The sequence below is a fragment of the Danio rerio genome, chromosome 16 (assembly GCF_052040795.2).
Source record: "Danio rerio strain M-AB ecotype USA chromosome 16, GRCz13ab, whole genome shotgun sequence".
NCBI classification, from domain to species: Eukaryota; Metazoa; Chordata; class Actinopteri; order Cypriniformes; family Danionidae; genus Danio; species Danio rerio.
The window spans coordinates 8,189,316-8,207,500 of NC_141036.1; the positions used below are offsets into that span (position 1 = coordinate 8,189,316).

Sequence of the window (18,185 nt, forward strand, 5' to 3'; positions counted from 1 at the left end):
ATAATAATAATAATAATAATAATAATAAAGATAATAATAATAATAATAATAATAATTATTATTATTATTATTGCAATACACTTACGCATTTGAGGATGCACTCAGTCTCTTGTAACATCATGGAGGAAGAGCCATTCTGACGGCTGCAAGAAAACAGAGGGGACATCATTACTCAGATGATATTGCACAGACAAACAATACAATTTTCGACATTTTGTTGACACAATTACAATGAAGTTTAAAACCACAAACAAATATTAAAAATAATAAATAAATAAATAAATACATACATACATACTTACAAATATATACAGTATATATAATTACATTCATACATTATTAAATTTTGAAAAACAACAATTGACAAAAAAACATTAACAATTTTTTTTACAACTTACAATTTATATAATTTATATATATATTAAGAATATATAAATTCTAGAAAAGAAAAGCTGACGTTTGTATTTCTGCAATTTACTCTATTTAAGACCCATAATAATAACTTGCTTTGTAAAAAAAATGAATAATGAATGTAAATAAATCAGTTAAGATATCAAAAAGTGGACAAAGTCTTTGACCAATGGGTTTTCACTCAATTGCTTCATATTGTCTCTACACAAATTGATTAAGTTCACTTAATTGTTTTTACAAATTCAAGTGGATTGAACATAAAACAATTAAGTTGCCCCAAAAAACCCTAAAGGTTTGTATTGGTTTAGTTCATTTTAAATAAGTCGTTTGAACATGTAGCAAACATCATTTTTGCGTAAATATATGAAAATTAGTTTCTCTCTTTAAACAAAAAGGACTATTATCACTTATACTGGAGTTCATTTTTGTTTCAAAAGAGTTCTCAGTCTCAACACTGTGTAATATTGCAAAATCTTCTCCTTTTTTGTCAATGGTGGCTTACTGTATATACATTTCTCCATTGTGGTTTTACATGAACAAAGCTACTTATTCATTCATTCATTCATTTTCTTTTCGGCTCAGTCCCTTTTTTAATCTGGGGTTGCCACGGTGAAATGAACCGCCAACTTATCCAGCATATTTTTTATGCAGCAGATGCCCTACCAGCTGAAACCCATCTCTGGGAAAAGCTACTTGTTTGAACTACTTATTTAAAATGAGTTGAAACAACACAATTCTTAAGTTATTTTGGGACAACCTGATTATTTTATGATAAATCAACTTAAATTTGTAAAAATAAACCAACATAAACCAATTGTGTGGAACCCAGCATTTTTTTACAGGTTCTGGTTTTATTACTTCTTCCACTCACAGTTTACTTCTCCACAGTGTCAGTTCTATCCTTTAAAGTGTGTTTGTTAGAGAGAGAGAGAGAGAGAGAGAGAGAGAGAGAGAGTTGTTTCTCCAAGTTAACAGTGTCATTAATCACCCGCTTCACACTGGGCTCGATATCAGATTTAAGCCATATGATTACACTCATTGATTGAGCGCAGGTTTTCTCCAGCCGCTTGTTCCGGCCCCATTGTTTATTAATTGACTAACTGATTCAAGGACAAAAAGCTGACAAACTGGACCATGAGTGATTCTCCCTTCACTCGAGTCGCCGAGATCACATGATTGAATAAATTGGGCTGGAATATATTTACAAAAATACAAAAACAATCTGATTTGTAAGCGTGTGACACTGGACGCGGCAGTGATTCATCTTTTCATGACTTTGTGTGAGTTATTGTTCCGTGTTTTTACAGGAAAATCCCGTAAATGTTCTCTAATTGACAATATTGGGTTTTGTTAAATGGTACATGGCTGATGGTAGATGTGTGGTATTTCTCAGTTCTACTTATTGATTGATTAATACAACAATTATTATTATATTAGCATGTTGTTTTTTAAATTTGCGCAGATATTTAATACACGGTAAAAAAATCCTGGTTGCCTTACATTTTTAAGCTGAATGAAATTAACTTTATGAGTCCATTGAACTTCATTATGGTAAACTGACTCAAAACAGCTTGCATAACTTATGAAATTATGGTTAGAACAAGATTAACTTAGTTTGATGAGTTTCAATGCAGGAAAAACGTCATGGCTTTTTACTGTGTTTTCTAGAAAAATGACTAAAAATTGTAGTCAATGTATTGTTATCATTGATATATTGTCCACATATTGTCAATATATTGTCAACAATGCATTTTATTTATATTATATAAATAATTTTCTTGCTGTAAAAACTGATTCTTTAATTAAAGTGAATGAGCCTTAAAAGTAACAAGTTGACTTGAAAAATAAAATAAGTAAACCTATTGTAACTGTTAGGTTGGCTTACCTTAATTTGAATAATTCAGCAAGTTTACTCACTTTTTTAACTGTAGTCAACTAATCGCTTTTTACAGTGTTGTAGTTGTGCTGGGTTAGATGAATTACTAATTTAGTTCCTTTCCCTAACTCTGAATCAAGTTAATAATGGCAGAATTGTCTGTATCTATACAAGTTCAATACACTCAAAACGTTTTACGGTTGCTGTGTGTTTAAACTACTTGCTTAAAATGAACTGAAACAACACAAGACCTAATTTTATTTTGCGACAGTTTAATAGTTTTATGTTCAATTAACCTATATCAGTAAAAATTAATAAGTTAACCTAATTTCTTTCATTCCCAAAATGAATCGATCGTGTGGATCCTGCCATTTTTTATAGTGTAACTAAGTTCATGTCGAAAACAATTCCTCATGTCGTCTCAACGCAAGTCGATTAAGTTAACCAAATTGTTTTTAAAAATTGAAGTGGATTAAACTTAAGACAATTAAATTCTCTGAAAAACCCCAATAATTGTGATGTTTCAGCTCATTGTAAACAAGTAGTTTGAACAAGCAGCTAAAATATTTTGTTGAGTTTAAGTATCAAAAAAAAAAAATAATGTAATAAATAAATACCATAAAAATAACACAAATAACACAAAAGCCAACATAAATAAATAACATAAAATAACAGTAATAAATAATATAAACAAATAAATAACAACAACATAAATAAATAAATAAATAAATAAATAAATAAATAAATAAATAACATACAATAACATAAATAATTAACATAAAAACTAACATAAATAAATGAAAAATGTAAAAATAACATCAATAACAAATTAAATATATATATATATATATATATATATATATATATATATATATATATATATATATATATATATATATATATATAATTTATTTATTTACTTATAAATATATAATTTATGTACTTATTTATTTTACATCTGTAATAAATTTTAATTTATTTTAATAATTTTAATTAAAGATTTTAATTAATTATACATTCATAATTATGGTTCCTCACACCAAAAACAACATTATACATACTAAATATAATGTATTATATAAATCCATTATATATATATATATATATATATATATATATATATATATATATATATATATATATATATATATATATATATATATATATATATTAATAAATGTCCATTTTTTGTGTGTTGTCTTTATTTCTGGAAGGCTATTGAATCAGGTGACGACTGTAGGCACAAACACAGCATGACACACGCTCACGCTCACATGCACACGCACACACACACAGAGAGACTGTCTGGCACAGCTGTTTTTCCACACGCATGTTGATTCTCTCCCAGAAAGCCATTAGTGACTTTAAAAGATCATTGTGTTGTGGGCTTCAGGCTGATAGACGGTTAAGTGTACAGTACATTAACCTTCTCTCTTTCAGATAATTGCCGGCTTCCTGCATGCTGATTCAATCTGCGAGCATTCACATCTCACACTACAGGAAATGCTATTCCTTCAGCAGATACGGGTTTTGTATTATGAGTATTATGGTTTATTCATGAGCATAATTGTGTTGATTATTAAAATGATTGTTAATATAATTATTTGAAGGACAAGGATCCTTGACGGATGATTTGGCTAATGTTATTTTTTATTAAAAAAAAAGGTAGAAAATAATTAAATTATTTAAAAAAAAAGGATGAATGTGATATTAATCATTAATGGAACAATGCAAAAAAAGCACATTTTACAATTAATATTTTAATTAAATTCATCAAATAGAAGATTTTAGATAAGAGTGATTTCTTACGCAGAAAACAATGCTCGCAAATATGCGTTTGTTTAAAACGTTGAGGATTTATCTAGCAAGAAAGATGCGACTCAAATATTTATCAGTGGAAGTTCATTATATATTATTTTCATCATCAAAATAAAGTGTGACCTTTTTTCATCTGCATTTGTATAATGTTATTATTATTATTATTATTATTATTATTATTAGCAGTATTATTTATTATATGTATATTTATATTTGTTTGAATAAAAACAAGTTTAGATTTGTCCACCTGTCGGGTTTTGGACCATATTGTAAATAAGAATAGGACATGTGTTTGGATATAACTGTGGTTTTTTGACCACACTTTGACCACATTACTGTTTAGTTATTCATTTGCTGGAAATTAGAACAGAATTTAAAAATAGTTTTGAACCAAATCTTTGCGCTTAACAAAAAAAAATTAAACATGTAGGCTAATGGATGTCTTCAGTGGAGTGAGTACAACACCGTTTCCTTATTCACCAAAGTAAAGGAGTAAAGTAAAGAGTAAAAGTAAAGAGGCTGAATGGAGGAGGCTCGTTCTTTATCCTCATGCTGCAGATAGTATGTTTTCTCGCTAGTGAAGTGTTCAGTTTATCCACTTACAAAGCCATGTAAATAGCAAGGGCCCTATCATACACCCGGCGCAATAAGGCACAAGACGTGTTTGCCCCGACGTGTAGCTATTTTCAGACCAGTGCAACCTTAATTTTTTCGTTTTCCGCCACATTATTTAAATAGCAAATCCATTTGCGCCACTTTGAGGACTCATAGGTGTTAAAGCGCATTGTTGGCGCGTTGCTATTTTGAGAAACTAAAATAGACTGTGCAATAGGCCAGCTGAAGGCAGGTCTAAAGTCCAGCGTCGAGCGTGTTAGTTGTGTGCCTCGCTTAAACATTGCTTAATACACAAATATCTTTACAAATGAAAAATAATTAAAGGAATAAAATATTACAAAATTATTACTTTCTACATAAATATAAAAACCACTTCCTCCATGCCTTCTTCATCTTGGGGGATTTTTCAGTTTCATCACGACATTTTGCTTTTGTATACTGTAATTATTAATAGTATTATTTATTATATGCATATTTATATTTGTTTTATTAAAAACAAGCCAAGATTTGTCCACCTGTTGGGTTTTAGACCATATGGGGCATAGCATGTGTGTTTGGATATAACTCCAAATCTTTGAGCTTAACAAACTAAATGAATTATGTAGGCTAATGAATGTCTGTTCATACAACACCAGCCTGATCTCATCCCCAACCCCAACTGTCATCGGGTGATAAGCAAATCGTACTAAATTGTATGAATCAGATCGTACGAATTCATACAAATTAGCCACTAAATTAAAAGTTACAAATTGCCGTTAGATTACATTGACAACACCGTTTCCTTATCCACGAAAGAGAGAAATGGAAAGTGAAAGCAAAGGCCGAATGGAGGAGGCTCCTTCTTTATCCTTGCGCTGCAGATGGTGTGTTTAACTGTTCTCTCGCTAGTAAAGCATTCAGCTCTTTTACTTACAAAGTCTGCCATGTTTACAGCAAATGACATAACGCAACTGACTCTTAAAGGGAATTGGAAATGAGACTCTGATTGGTTTATGCTCAAAACACACCCTGAACTCATTAAGACAATAAGCTCAACCCTGTTAGACCATGTGCTACAACACAGAGCGTATTTTTCAGTCCTTAAAATAACAAAAGTGGATTCTGACACGTCCTCAATGCTTTTGCGCCCTGCACTTCAGACTTTGCACCTAGGTTATTAAAATAGAGCCCATCATGTCTAATCTACAACATATGTAAAGAAGCGTCATATTTATTATCATCACTGAGCTTATTAATAAAATAGCATCATAGTAGCAACAATACACTAAATATACTAAACATCCACAGCAAATAAAAAAGAAAGCCAAACCAACAGTGAAAAGTCTAATTATTTCCATTAACCTGATGATTTTAATTGAGATCTCCAGTGATATGTCTCCAACGCAGACGGGAAGCGCTTGTGGCTCGCTGGAAGTTGATAAAGGAATCTCAGTCCGCGAGCTTTTAAAATTAGGATAGGAAATTGGAGCAAGCCAAAAAGGAGACTTTAATTTTACAGAATTATTGTGACGCCCGGGGGCTTGAACCGAATGATTGCTGCCTGTTCTAAATTGTATAAAAATATAGTTCGCCACACGGACTAGGCGGCTTCTGGGGCGAACCCGTATCATTATCTAGATCAACACATCGCTCCACATAAAGACCGATAATTATTCTTTCAGCGTGACGTGATGAATATTACCTCAGAAAGAGCCGAGGAGGGAAACACACATGATAAGACAGCACTGACAGAACGATTGCCATTAAAGTTTTAAACCTGCGTCTTTTTAGTATTATTTCTTTCAGAGATCAGACTCTTCCTCTTCTGCCTCTCCTTCCAGAGCTCTCGACACTCGGGGGATTATTTTTCATTTAATATCTTCTGTTAAGTCGATTCCCGCTCTGGCAGGACTCAAGTGAAGTCTGTCTCTGAGAGAGGGAATTAAGGAAATCTGAATAGATGAATTTGTGAGTACATGCCTTTTAGCATGCGTTTATGTGTCTGTTTGTAAAGGAGATCAAAGGAAAACTAAACGTGTGGTACTGGAGTTTCATTTTAGTAAAGATGGTGTGTGTTTGGTAAATTATCATAGTGGACATATTGGTTTCCTCATTGGTAGTTAAATAATCTATTTATGGTTGGAATATTTACGTCCTAAAGGTTGATTTTTTAATTTATAATTATTATTATTGTTATTATTATTAATACTACTACTACTACTACTACTACTACTACTACTACTAATAATAATAATAATAATAATAATAATAATATGTTGAATAATTGAATAATAATTTTACTACTAATAATATTATAATAAAAGTTACTTTACATGATTAAATTTTTCCATTAAAAATAGTACAAAAATAATAATTTTGGAAACCTGAAACGGTAAAATATTATTAAAAATTATTATTATAAAATTATATATATATATATATATATATATATATATATATATATATATATATATATATATATATGTATATATATATATATTGCAATATACAACAGTTCTATCTCATTCTCGAATCTGATTGGCTGAAAGCCATGCAATATTCTGCAACTAACAGCACTCCTAAAGCCTTTTCATTTTTGTGTATTACTCCACCCACATAGAGTGACAGCAGATCAATAAACTCACCACAGTTTGACAAATATGGCAGCTGTTGGACAACATAATGTACTTTTGAGGGTTTTTTAGGCAAGAATGTAGTTGTTTAGATTGCAACAATGCAGTTTATTTATAAGGATAGTGCCAATTTTAAATATTTATAGTTTTAGAGATTGGCGGCTATCAGCCTGTCATACTGAGCAGAGCAAAGACGGTTGCGCCAAAAGATGGCGACGGAGACCGCATTATAAATTCTTAACAGAGAAAAACTCATTGTTTTCTTTTTATATTTCAAACTACAGGGTATTTTAAATCATAATAAAACAGATAAGTGTTGTAGTAGTTGTAGTAGCAGTAGTAGTAAACTTTATTGTCATTGACAGGAAATTTGTTATGTGGTAAAGGTGAATTGGGTTGGCTAAATTGTCCATAATGTGAGTGAATGAGTGTGTATGATTGTTTCCCAGAGATGGGTTGTGGCTGGAAGGGCATCCGCTGCATAAAAATGTGCTGGATAAGTTGGCGGTTCATTCCGCTGTGGTGACCCCGGATTAATAAAGGGACTAAGCAAAAAAAAAAAAAAAAAAAAAAGAATAAATGAATTTAAAAAAATAACACACACCCTATAGTGAATACATATTTTCTCTTAATTTCAGTTCTCTAACTCAAAATTCAAGCAAAGAAAGCGTCTGTGATCCTCAAGCAGCGACTCTAAGGCCCCGTTTACACTAATGCGTTTTAGTTTGAAAACGCATAAGTTTTGCTACGGTTACGCCATCCGTCCACACTACGCCGGAGTTCTCGAGCGCCGAAAACGGAGCTTTTTGAAAACGCTGGAGAGGCCGTTTTCATTCTAAAACGCTGCTGCTCCTTCTCAGTGTGGATGGGGAAAGACGGAGATATCTGAAAACGGAGGCGGGGCTGCAAACGTTCGCCTATCTGATAGGGGCTTTTCCTCAATATTAAGTAGCCCACACACAGTTCAGTCTCGCATCCTCTTCTTGTAAGTTCAGACTTCGCAAGTTTGATCAAGGCTGCAGTCTCCCCCTTCTCAGTTTGATATGGAAAACATACCGAGGACACGCGTCAATCTTCAAAGGGAACAGTGTACTTTATAACTTCATTCACATCACCTTGGCTACGTTGTTTCACTTTCTCAACAATAAAATGTAAACATGATTTAAGAAACTGCTTTATTTCTTTTTAATATTAGCAACTTAACAGACAGTTGACAGAAATGTTGAGGCGCCGTGCTGCATATATGAGCGTCATCTTCACTGTGTGGATATTTATAACAAAACGGAGCATATAACAACTGCCTCCTTTTAATTTAAGTGAAAATACGAAACGCACCCTCTCTTTTGCTGAATATCAGTTTTAATAATCGACAATTATAAAGGTATAACATACAATAAGTTTATACATTGTAGGAAATAAGGGCAAGCAATCAGTCAATGTACCTGGATTAATCATTAACTTATCTTTGCACTTAACCAAAACATGTTACCCGTGAACAAGTAACTTAATAGATTCCAATGACCAAAGTCAGGGAATTGGCCTATGTCGTTAGATAAAGACAACAACATGAATGAAATATCACGTTTAGCAAATATAGTGAGATAAGATCCAGCGGGAGATGCGTGATGAGCAGTCCGACAAGCAGAGCTCTCATCTGGGTAGAATGCTGGAGCGCTTGCCCGAGAGTGTGTGTGTGGTCACGTGATGTGCGTTTTCAGCGTTTTGGTGTGGACGGAGAGCAGTTCAGAAATGCTGGGTAAAACGCGAGTGTGGACGCGGATCGTTTTCATTCTACAACGCCGTTTTAAAACTAAAACGCACTAGTGTAAACGGGGCCTAAAATTGCTGACAGTTTGTGGCTAAGTTTGGGCCCAGCAGCAGAGAAATCTCCCACTGAGGAGGTATGGGTGTGAAATCCATTTAAGACTGCCGCGGGCACAAGCAATGTCATCCTGTAGAAGAACAGCCTCTGCAAACTAGTGCTACAAGCCCTTTGTGTGTCACTCCATCTCCACTGTGCAAAGTACAGCAGGATCTAATGGCTGAACGGATCAGCTGTGAAGTTTAGTTGTGCCGCACACAAATATCATTGTGAAGGCCATTGTTTTTTATAAGGTGAGGAGAAAAGGTCAGAGAAGATCCAGAGAGCGAGCGGGCAACAGAATGATTTGGTTATTTAGGTCTTGCCTTCTGTTTAAGCACAGAGATATTAAATACATGTGAAGAGCTTCTTTTTAGATTATAGAACCACAAAAATTCCAAAGCAATCTCACGGCAATTCGTAACTTTTTGATTTAGTGGCTAATTTGTATGAATTTGTAGGATCTAATTCTTACAATTTAGTATGAGTTGGGTTTAGGGGTGGGGTCAGGTGCCACGTCTCCTTTTTAAAATCATACATTTTCGTACGAGTCAACTCAATTCATACGAATTACAAAAACGTAAAATACTTACGTTTCCTCGTGAGATCAGGCTGGAAATTCAGCTTTCACAGCAACCGTTTACCAAATCTTAGCAGTTCAGTTCATTGATTTTAAACAAATTTTTTATTTGGGGCTGTTCAATTGTGGGCAAAATCATAATAAGGATTATTTTGGCTGTGACTGTAATCACAGTTATTTAAAATGATTATCATTGGGCCATATGACCAAAACGGTTTATAGATATATTTCATTTTTTTCCTGTAAATGTTTTTGTGGCTTGTTAAAACAACTTATTTAAAATTAGTTGAAACAACACAATTCTCTTTTTTTGGGGACAACTTAATTGTTTTGTATTCAACCTACTTAAAAAAAAAACGTTACTTAAAAAAAAAAAAAATATATATATATATGTATATATATATATATATATATATATATATATATATATATATATATATATAAAAAAAAATATATATATATATATATATATAAAAGTAAAAAAAAAAAAAAAAAAATATATATATATATATATATATATGAAGGGACTATGTTAACTTAAATGATTTGTGCTGAAACAACAGGAAGGAATTGTGTTGAACCTCTGTAAAATTGCGTTTTACATTAAACAAAAAATTATTTATTAGATTTACTAAGTTGTTTTATAAGGCACCAATGATGAAAGTCATCTTTTGTAAGCTGTTTGGACAGAACTGTGTGTTGGTATAGTGTGTCCACAGTAATATTGGGGTGGTATAAAGATGATAAGTCTCTTTATTTATTTTGAGGCCCACTACAATGTGACGTAGGAGTGGGGTTTGCCCGCCTACCGATTTGATTGACACACGGGTATCAACATGTCTCCGTAGTAACATGTATAATCATATAAACAAGACAAACAAGATTGAAAGGTCTGTTCAGCTCTCTGTGATCATCAATCATCATCAAATGTGAACAAGAGTGAATTTTACAAGTTTAAAACGTTTTTAAAACAGTATATGTCTGTAATGAATTACAGCGATTTTACTGTCTTTATCACCACAGCCATGTGTCAGTACAATTATAAAAGAAGACGCTTCAATCCTGCTTTGTGGACATTAAATCAGGTTTATTTTAGACATTAAAATAACGGATATTCACACAGCAGTGGATTTTAACGTGTATCCTGTCACATTTGCTTTGCAAAAACAGTGCAAAGTTGAACTAGTGTGCTGTGTGTGTGAACTTTGTGATGACATTGTGTGTGACTCATCGTTGCAGAAAGGCTTGAATTTACTCAACAACAAATACATCACATAATCATTGGTAAAGTTCTTACTGTAGTATTTTTCGCAAACGTTACATGAGGTCTGCTTTCTTCATGTCTGTCACTGTGCTGTTTATCTGACACAGCCGGAGAATGAGGCACATTCTGACAGGCATGTGGGATTGGTGGGCAGGGAGAACTAGCATTAAAGGCACAGGCAACAAAAACAGCTACAGTGTGCTCAGAGCAGACAATTTCAATATTCAGAAAGCTACAATAAATTTTCTTATGGGTGTTTTGAGCTGAAACTTTAGACACATTCTGAAGAAACAAAAGACTTTCTCTTAAATCTTGAAAAAGGGGTAAAAATAGGTGCCTTTTAAGGTAACTGGTAGCAAACTATTTATATGGGCTAAATAAAAAGAAATAGTAACGTTCAACTTAATTCGTTTGTTTTAATTCATCCCATATAAATAGTTTGCAACCATTTAACGTTTATTAGCATCCAGTCATTATTATATATTAGTTATATATTATGTTGTTTACCTTAAATACCTTAAATAATAGATTTATGACAGAAATATTGAAAGTGTACTGTATTTTTAGTGTTTTTAACATGGCTTAATTTGTGCCTGAACAAGCCGGATCCTGAATCTGGATCCTGAATCCACCTCTGGCACCTAATTTTACCGATTCCCCTCCTGACATGCATCACCCCCTGCCTGCTTTTCACTTTCACTTTCCTCTGCGACATCTCTCCTTCCCCTGCTCCTCAATTGAACACAAATAAAAAAAAAATAAGATCAAGATTTATCAAAAAAATAATTAAATCCAATGTGTTTTAACACATTTGTTATTAATTGTTAATGTGTTTATTAATTTAAAACACACAGGATATAATATATTGTGTGGAGTTCCGTCAAGTTTGTCGCCGAATGAAACCAATCTGGTAGAATTTATCTAATTAGATCTGGCTTTTCCTAATATATTTATATCAAATTCATATTTTTAACTGAATAAATCTAATAACATTTAATTTTAACAGATTTAGATTAATTCTAAGGAATCCGGCACCATACCTTTTAAAAAACTGACAAATTAATTAAAATAAAATCAGAAGGTTATAAACACTTGATTGTGATTTATTTTGTTTGGAGTGCACCCTGAAACATTTGTAGTTTTGTTTCTCCAAGAATGTCCACTAAAATAGCATCAATACACAAATATGTAAATGAGTGCGGATCACTAGGCTACTTCTTGAAACACAGATTTATTATTACCATCATATTTTGTCTTCTGGCATTTCATGAAGAATGCCAATTATCCTCATGTCGTAATCCCAGAGTCGACACACTCATGATGCCGACAGCACGCTAATGCCATGTAACTAATCCTCTTATACACCAGCTATGCAATTTGAGTGGATAAATATTGACTTTTTTTGTGCAATTTCCATCAGCATTATTCATAAATGACACAAGCAGAACTCTTTGGCACTAAAGTCTATGTGAAATCAAAATTTGCAGTGTCAACGTTGATGACTTTAAAGGGATAGTACAAATTGACTCACTATTTGCTCAATCTTTGCTTGTTCTAAATCTTTATGAGTTTCTTAAATATAAAAACCTGTAACCATTGACTTCCATAGTAGGAAAAACAAATGAAAGTCAATGGTTAGTTGTTTTCAGCATTTTTCAAAATATCTTCTTTCTAAAATTATCTAATTAATTTGGAGCAAGTAAAGGGTGAATAAATGATGACAGATTTTTTTGCTTTGGGTGAACTATACCTTTAATTTATACAAATATTGTCACTTTTCTTTGCTTTATCACTGGTTGCCAATTACAGTTATTACAGACTTTAACAGAGTGTACAAATCTTGATGATTCTGTTGGTCTCGTCTATCAAATCTTAGCTTTATTTTGTGTTTTCTATTAGGTTCAAGTCTGGGAATTGGCTGGGCCATTCTACAGCTTGATTTTCTTTCTTTGAAAGCATTTGAGAGTTTCCTTGGGTGTGTTCTGGATCACTGTCTTGTTGAAATGTCCACCCTGGTTTCGTCTTCATCCTCCTGCTAATCTAGATGTTTGACTGAAGCAGCTGATGTTCATTTACAATGACAAAGGGAAGAGGGTTGCTAACTACTGAGAGATTTCAGCTGCTGTCTGGGCCTTCACTGCCTCTCTACACCTTCTTTTCTTCATGTGTTCAAAACTTTCCCCCTGCGTCATGCCATTTTATTAAGCATAACTTAATTTGTAAAGTAATTAGATTTGTTTTCTTTGCTCGTATGGATTCCTTTGGTTGTTACCAACCTCCAGGGAAAATTTTAAGCCAACCACACCTTTAGAAATATTGTCACCTTGGAATTTAAAAGGTTCTGCATTCTGAATAATTTTAAAATATTGAGCTTTAAAGTTTTTGCATTCCATAGCAAACAGTACATGTGTAACATTTGTTTTTAAAATAAAAAGTCTTAAAATTTAAACAATTGATAAACAACATCACATAATGTAATTAAGTTGTCATTTAATAAGAGTATATCAATAAATCAATTTTGACAAAAATGTCAGATAGAACCTTATAATTCTAAGCAGATGATATATTTTCTGATTAACATGGTGACATGGTGTTCAATATTTATTTTCCCTGCTGTATATAAGACAAAAATATCTAGTATATAGAAATTAGACATCTGTGACTACAAAAGCATGCACACATCATCTAAAAGGAAATCTACTGATGGATAGTTTGTAATAACAGGACAATGTTTGGCGAAAATGCAATTAACTGAAAATCTGGAATCTGAGGGTTAAATAATATTGAATATTGAGAAAATTACATTAAAAGTTGTCCACATCAAACTTTGAACAATATACAGTTGAAGTCAGAATTATTAGCCCCCTTTTGATATTTTTTTCTTTTTTAAATGTTTCCCAAATGATGTTTAACAGAGCAAGAAAATGTTCAGTATGTCTGATAATATTCTTTCTTCTGGAGAAAGTCCTATTTGTTTTATTTCGGCTTGATTAAAAGAAGTTTTAAAATTTTTAGAAACCATTTTAAGGTCAATATTATTAGCCCCTTTAAGCAATTTTTTTAGATAGTCTACAGAACAAACCATCATACAATAACTTGCCTCATTACACTAACCTGCTTAGTTAACCTAATTAACCTAGTTACGCCTTTAAATGTCACTTTAAGCTGTATAGAAGTGTCTTGAAAAATATCTAGTCAAATATTATTTACTGTCATCATGGCAAAGATAAAATAAATCAGTTATTAGAAATGAGTTTTTAAAACTATTATGTTTAGAAATGTGTTGAAAAAATCTGCTCTCCGTTTAACAGAAATTGGGTAAAAATAAATATGGGGGCTAATCATTCTGACTTCAACTGCATTATACTAATCAAACATAAAGTTTTGATAGATTTACAGTAGGAAATGTACAAAGTGTTATCATACTCAAAAAAAGGACTTTTGCCGCTTGTTCAAACTACTTATTCAAAATGAGTTGAAACTAGGATTGGGCGATGCCGACCAATTTGACATTGTATGAAACATTACGTTGGACGATGGACGATGGCATTGTCATTGTAGGCGGTGGTGAATTAATTATTTATGAATAATTAATTAATTTAAAACAAATGAATTATTTGTTGCCTAACGATTTAACTACCTGACCCGCATGGTCTATGTTTTACCCATAAACAAATCATAAATAAATAAAGATAAGTTACACACAAATGACCACCTTTCAATCACCTTTTCTACAGTACTCTGACATGAGGCAGAGTGATCTGTACGTTATAATGGCGTCGACAAACTTGCAGGAACCAATCAACAGCATCTAAGGTTTTCGTACAAGTACAAGCGTAAAAAAACGAAAGATTGAAGCAGTGTCTGACGCTGTGACACGTTACCTGATAGATTCAAAGGACTGAAGAGTCGTTAGAGACAAGGTTAATTAAATATCACATTTAACACATATCACATTTCACATCACATTTCCCGCGGTACATCCTTGATAAACTGTCTGACGTGCACTGCTCTCTGGGGTTTGTGCTCAAAACACCCTCTGACTGCCTGGAGCTCAGATGTGCGCATATGCTAGAGTTCATGACAGAGTGTGTGCGTTTTCAGCTGTATAGTGTGGATGGAGGGCTTAATGCTACATGAAACGCCAGTTTTCATACTAAAATGCCATATTAAAACTAAGATGTATTAGTGTAAACAGGGCCTAAGTGTGTGTTTTTTGCGAGCGGGTTGCTGCTGCGATGGGGGTGGAGGATCTGCGATGCTGGCTCAGCATCGTGATGGCTATCGCCGATGCACGATGGCATCGTCTATCAACCCATCCCTAGTAGAAACAACACACTTGTTATGTTTTTTGGGCATGCCTTAATTGTTTTATGTTCAATCCACTTAAATATATAAAAACAATTAGGTTAACTTAATCGATTTGTGTTGGGACAATATGAAGGAATTGTGTGGAAGCCAGCATTTGCACTGTGTACAACAAGATCTTTACTTAATATTCTAATAACTTATGACCTTAACAAATCAATAATTTTGTCTCATCCAACATATTTTTGGCTATTCCTACAAATTCCTCTGTGATATTAGACCAGTTTTGTTGTCACGTTTTACCTTTTTTTTTAAATATGAATATACAAAATCTTTCAATGCTGCACTAATCAGTCCCAAATTAACCGAACAAAAGATGTCGGATAAATTTCACTCATTTTACTCTTTCACCCTTCCCCGCTCAGCTGAGAAACCGAATATTACATCAACTTCACAATCCCAATTTCCCCTGACATCTGTTAGGCACGCTGTCAGAAAAAGGTAGCTCCTGCCGAGGATGAAATCTAGTAAATCTTCAGCAGTTTTAACATGGATTTAGAGTGTGATTTACGCTCCTGACCCTTTTGTAGCATGCTAAGCTGCAGAAATGAAAGCGTGGGGAGCGGATGAGATGGGGAGGAGGTGAAGAAAGATGAAGTGAAGGGAGGGATGGAGCGAGTTCATGTGAGGCTGAGTCTACAGTTCAAGCCAAATTCTTCCACTCTAGTGAACACAGAAGCCATGACTCTTTGAGCTTTAATGCATTGAGAGATATAGTGTGTGTAGTGCATTCGTATATTTCATTTAAAGTGGATGCCATCTTTATACATAACTATATATATAACAATATATATATATATATAGATATAGATAGATAGATAGATAGATAGATAGATAGATAGATAGATAGATAGATAGATAGATAGATAGATAGATAGATAGATAGATAGATAGATAGATAGATAGATAGATAGATAGATCGGATCGGATCGATCTATCTATCTATCTATCTATCTATCTATCTATCTATCTATCTATCTATCTATCTATCTATATAGATATAGATAGATAGATAGATAGATAGATAGATAGATAGATAGATAGATAGATAGATAGATCGGATCGGATCGGATCGGATCTATCTATCTATCTATCTATCTATCTATCTATCTATCTATCTATCTATCTATCTATCTATCTATCTATCTATCTATCTATTTATCTATCTATCTATCTATCTATCTATATACATACTGTAAAATCAGGGTGTCTGTGGGGTCTTAAAAGTCTTAAAATATCTAATTCGCTGAAATATGGTGTTGTATGTCTTAAAAACTTTTTAGACAGGTCTTATTTTGCCTTTGTCCATGTAAAGCAACCCGATCACTACGACCAACAATCTATCTAAAAAAATATTCAACTAAAGCCAAATTTATTAATATGGTTAAATTATCTTTTACAAATATATTTCTACAAATATTACTTTTAAATGTATGGTGTGCATCAATTTTGAATTATGCCAATAAAAATAAATATGTATATGACTAGAGTTTACTTGTTTTGACACATTATTTAAAATATATGGCTAAGAAATATCTACATTTAATTTTTAATGAGCAACAATGTTTCATTGGCTATTACAAAAAATCCTTACTGTTTTGCCCTGTAAAATCTGACATTTTGTTCAGAATGGTTTTAAAATGGTCACAAAAAGTCTTAAATCTGACTTGGAGAAACCTGCAGAAACCCTGATTATATTTTATATTTATATTTTTCAATTTGCTGATTAATAAATGCAAATTACACAAAATATATCTCATTCTTCACAGAATAATGATTTAAGTTTTTGTCACATTGAGGTACATTGCAACGATTCACTGTACATGTGCTTTTGTTCACTGCATTCTTATCTTAGAAAAAATGTGTGAATCTGTAATTCGAAATTTGTCAAACAAAGGATTTTTTTTCTTAAAGGTATAGTTCACCCAAAAATTTACATTTCTTTAAAACTTGTAACAAACCTCTTCGAGTGTCTTTCTGTTTTAATCATCACAAAAGCAGATTTTTTGAAGAACGCTGAAGCCAGCTAGCCATTGACCTTTGTAGTACTTTATCGATCTTCAAATATCTGCTACTGTCATCAGCAAAACAAAGGAAACACTTGAGGGTGAGTAAATGATGAGTACATATTCATTTTTGTGTGAACTATCTACATAATAAAGAACAAAAGCTACCAAATCCTGCTCTTCTTGATAAAAAATGGCAATCAATACCTCTTCAGATTTGAAAACAATTCAAGCTCCGGCATCTGAAAACACGTGATAGAGTTACAAGCCGAGGTGAGACCTATAGGAAAAGCTCAATTAATCTTCAATCAAACCATATTGGTCCAGCAGAACTAATATAACCCCTGTCATAATAATTACGAACATTTCCCCGCCAATAACTCCCATGGTGATACCTCACCTTTTGATATGGAAATAGGCGAGCACAGATTCCAGCGCATTTCCGTCAGGCGGTGGAGGAGGACAATGAGGAGAGGAGAGAAAGAAAGAGGAAAGGCCAGACAACCTACCGGTAAATGAGTGTGATGGAATGTGGGTCTTTGGGAAGTGTAACATGCTTTGATCTTGGTAAATAAATAAATGTGAGACTGAAAACATACAGAAAAATGATGAAAGGTATAGATGGAGATGTATAAAATGAATTGATGAACTAATTTTCCATCTTGTATTTAAGAAACGCATGTGGCAAGTGGGTGGTGTGAAGACAAAGACAGCCTGGAAATCAATTCCAAAGGTACGCTTTTAAACTACGTATTTATTCCTTTATCATTGACT

The 18,185-nt window shown here is 32.9% G+C and overlaps 1 protein-coding gene across 3 annotated transcripts in view; it reads right to left on the reverse strand.

Moving 5' to 3' along the window:
• The window catches only part of tcaim (T cell activation inhibitor, mitochondrial), a 79,598-nt gene that overhangs the window by 55,497 nt on the left and 5,916 nt on the right, over window positions 1–18,185 (reverse strand). For all 3 annotated transcript variants that reach the window (XM_087286628.1, XM_087286626.1, XM_087286627.1), the window contains exon 2: window positions 86–143. The gene's annotated coding sequence lies outside the window, so the exon portion shown is untranslated. The remainder of the gene's footprint in view (window positions 1–85; window positions 144–18,185) is intronic.